Source organism: Neopelma chrysocephalum, unplaced genomic scaffold, assembly GCF_003984885.1.
Source record: "Neopelma chrysocephalum unplaced genomic scaffold, ASM398488v2 Primary Assembly neopelma1_318, whole genome shotgun sequence".
NCBI classification, from domain to species: domain Eukaryota; kingdom Metazoa; phylum Chordata; class Aves; order Passeriformes; family Pipridae; genus Neopelma; species Neopelma chrysocephalum.
In genome coordinates, this window is record NW_020897980.1 from 214,015 (window position 1) to 217,939 (window position 3,925).

Below are 3,925 nucleotides of genomic sequence, written 5' to 3' on the forward strand. Positions count from 1 at the left end.
CCCCCCCCCCCATGGCAGCCCATCATGGAATTATGGAATCATGGACTGGTTTGGACTGGGAGGCGCCTTAAAGCCCGTCCAGTTCCATGGGCAGGGACACCTTCCACCATCCCAGGTCGCTCCAAGCCCCCATCCAACATGTCCTTGGACACTTCCAGGGATCCAGGGACAGCCAAAGCTCCTCTGGGAATTCCAGCTTAGCCCCTGGTCAGGTGTTCTGCCCTGATTTGAGGAATTCCAATGGAGGTGTGTCCATGTGCTCCACAGAATCCCTCATTCTCTCTACCCCCATGGAATGTGCCAGTTGCTGGCGCTGCTGCCCTGGAAGGAGGGAAACATTCCATAAATCCTTCTGTCTCCTTGCTGTATTATAATCTGTAGGAGTGACAGGGTTTGGAGCCTTTTCCATGCTCCCTGATGCTCATTTCCAGGCTCTCTTGCAGCTGCAGCTGCACTGGGATTGCTCTGGGATTGTCCCAAGGACATGCTGTCCCTCAGACTGGCACTGGAGGCTCAGGGAATTCCAGAGGGGTTTGCAGGTATTCCAGAGCCTCCAGGCAGCCCCTGGGATCCAAATGCCAGAGGATGCTGTGGGAGCCACCAGGATCCCGTGGCTTTTTCAGGAATCAAAAGGACTTTGGGAAATTGTGCTTGTCCTGGTCTGGGGCAGTTTGTCCCTACAAGGTGTGATGGGAGCAAGTCCGGGCTCTTTGTGCTTGGATAAAGAAAACATGGAACAAAACTGCAATTACCCAAATCAACCCTCAGTTCCAAGGCAAGAAATCATTCCTTGGTAACTGGTAATTAACATCTGCAGAGTGATTTGCATGAGAGTCAGAAACATGTTCTCTGTGACCTTTTCTTTCAAAGCTGACAAAGCAAATGAACGTGGGAGGGGTCGAGGTTGGTTCGGAGGGACAGGATGAGAAGCAGTGGCCTCATGTAGCACCAGGGGAGTTTAAATTGGATATTAGAGGAAAAAAAAAGCGTGGAAAGGGTTGTAAAGCATTGGAATGGGCTGCCCAGGGCAGTGGGGGAGTCACCATCCCTGGAAGGGTTCATAAAACACGTGGATGTGGCACTTTGAGGCCGTGGTTTAGTGGTGACCATGGGGGTGTTGGGTTTGATCTTAAAGGTCTTTTCCAACATCACCAATCCTGTGATTGTGATGTTTGATGGTTGAAGGGTGTTTACCTGAGCCACAGCACAGTTTTTTCAAAGATATGCCAGTTTTCTATCCCAACCCAGCAGCTGGGATCTCTTACCCATCCTCTACCCTCTCCAAACTGGCAGATACAGCTCAGAGAACACCTTTGCTGCTCACATGGGAGCTTTATTCTTTATTCTTTATTTTATTATTTATTATCCCTATGAAGAGATTCTCATGAATACTTTAGGAGACATTTGTAAATAGAGCCTTAATTATTTAAACCCATTTTCCCCCTTCCTTACCTAAGGGCTGCCTTTCATCCACTCAAGCTGAATTTATTGCAGTGCTTAATGATTTTAATTTCAATCAAGTTTTGTATGTACACATCTCTGAATCTTGCACCCATCTCTTTGCCATGGGCTGGTTGGTTTGTTATTTCTAGAAAGCTGCTTTTTTTCCATGGTGGATGGTCATGTTCTCATTATCAGCTTCATCATTCAACTCATCTTGGACACAGCGTGTGACTGGCTCAGGCTCTGGGGATAATCGGGTTGCCAAGACAGCTGAGATCAGCTGATTGTTTTAATTCAGCTGATTGTTTTAATTCAGCCGTTTTCCTGAGGATGTCCAAGCCCCTCTGCTCTGGTCTGGTGAGATCCCACCTGGAATCCCATCCAGCTCTGTGGTCCCAGCATAGGAAGGACGTGGAGCTGCTGGAGCGAGTCCAGGGGAGGCACCAGGATGAGCAGAGGGATGGAGCAGCTCTGCTGGGAGGAAAGGCTGGAGAGTTGGGATTGTTCAGCCTGGAGAAGAGAAGCTTTGGGGTGATCAAATTGTGGCCTTCCAGGACCTGAAGAGGCCTGCAAGGAACATGGAGAGAGATTGTTTCCAAGGGATGGAGGGACAGGACACAGGGAATGGCTTCCACTGCCAGAGGGAGGGTTATATGGGATATTGGGAAGGAATTCCTCCCTGTGAGGGTGGGCAGGCCCTGGCACAGGTTGCTCAGAGAAGCTGTGGCTGCCCCTGGATCCCTGGAAGAGTCTAAGGCCAGGTTGGAAAGGGCTTGGAGCAACCTGGGATAATGGAAGGTGTCCCTCTCCATGGCAGGGTGAGGGGCTGGATGGGCTTTAAGATCCTTTCCAACCCAAAACATTCTGGAATTCAATGACTATTTCCATTTAGTGGTCAGATCTGTTGGTCTCAGCAGAGCTCCAGGTAAAAAGGGCAATCACAGAATCATGGAATCATTAAGGTTGGAAAATCCCTCTAAGATCACCAAGTGAACCCCTCAGCCCCTGAGCCACAACCCCAAGTGCTCCTCATGTCAGGGGGGTGTGAGCTCAGCCCTCTTCCACCCTGGAATCCTTGCAGGTGGGATAAGGGACCTAAATCCTTGGATAAACTTAGGTTTGTGGAGGTGAAGAGAAGTGGTGGGGAAAGGTGGGATTGAAGACAAGTGGTGCTTCTCAGGAACACCAAAACAAACCAAGCCCACTCAGTATCTACTAAATCAGATTATTTTAAATCAGATTATTTCTCCCCCCTAGGAACCAACCTGAGTTCACCACTTCCCTTTCTCTGGTCCTTGCTCACCCATAGCCCTGGTTTGGAGCCTTTCCTGGGGCCCAGGACATGGGTTAAGAGGTGACCTGGCAGCCAGGGCCGTGCCTGGTGTCACACCAGCTGCTCAGGTTTTCCCCTGGCTCCTGCTCCGCTGAACAAACACTCCAAACCCCAAATAAAGACAAAGCTCCACCAAAATCCACAGCTGCTCCGGAGCCAGGCAGGGCTCATTAACTCAGAGCAGGTGCTGCTGCAGGTTTCCATCCATGGTATCCAACAATCTGCTCAAACCCAGCATCAGGAAAGCCCAGGAGGGAAGGAACCATCCCTGGGATCCGTGTGTAGCAGTGCAAGTGTTATTTTCGGAGCTGTTACTCGGGGTTTTCGCTGCCTGTGGTTCGTTTTTTCACTTCCTACGCCCCAAATGTCACTCAGCCAGAGGCAGGGGGTCCACCCAGTGCTCACAGTTCCATAGTTAGGCCCAGAAACCCCAATTAATGTGTGGGCTCACCCTGCCAGGTGCCCCAGAACCCCCTAAAGGGCAGCAGTTGCCCCGAGGGGCAGCACAGGCAGATGTTTGAGTGTCCTAAATTCTTCCCCCAGAGTATTTTTCCTGCCTATTTTAGCAAAGTCAGAGCTTTTATGGGGAAAAAAACCACCAAAAAACACCTCTGGAGCTTTCAGAAATTCTATCCCAATGTAAGTTTTCCAAGGGTTCAGGAGTACAAAGGTTCCTTTCCAGCTGTGCTGCAGGCAGGGAGTTGCCTTCGAACTCCAAATCCCCCGACCCCCAAACATCTCAGCTGATTTTGTGCTCGTGGGCACTCAGAATTTAAACTGAACTTCGAGTGCTTCAGACAGGCCTGACAACCACAGTCGAGTTTTGAAGCCACAGAGCCACTTTTTGAAACATTATCCCAATTTTGTCTCCTAGTAAATAAGTTGTTTTAAAGCCGAAATCCTAAAATCACTGAGGCTTTCAGTGACTGCCTCTGCTTTTACTCTTTTTTTCCCAGCCACAAAGCCAAATTATACAGGGTATATCCCCTGTAATTCCTTTTCTGGCCCTATCTTATCTCCAGCTCTTAGCTGATGTGATTGAAAAACTCTGCCATTCCGTGACAGAAATCCCAATAGGGAGCCCTAAAGGCCCTCCCTGTTCTTCAGGAGCAGGTCCAGCCACTTTAAAATGGTGCTCTCTCTTTAGAT

General features: G+C 49.6%; 1 protein-coding gene across 4 annotated transcripts in view; it reads left to right on the forward strand.

Moving 5' to 3' along the window:
• The window catches only part of LRRTM4 (leucine rich repeat transmembrane neuronal 4), a 203,433-nt gene that overhangs the window by 164,086 nt on the left and 35,422 nt on the right, over positions 1–3,925 (forward strand). The window lies entirely within an intron of this gene.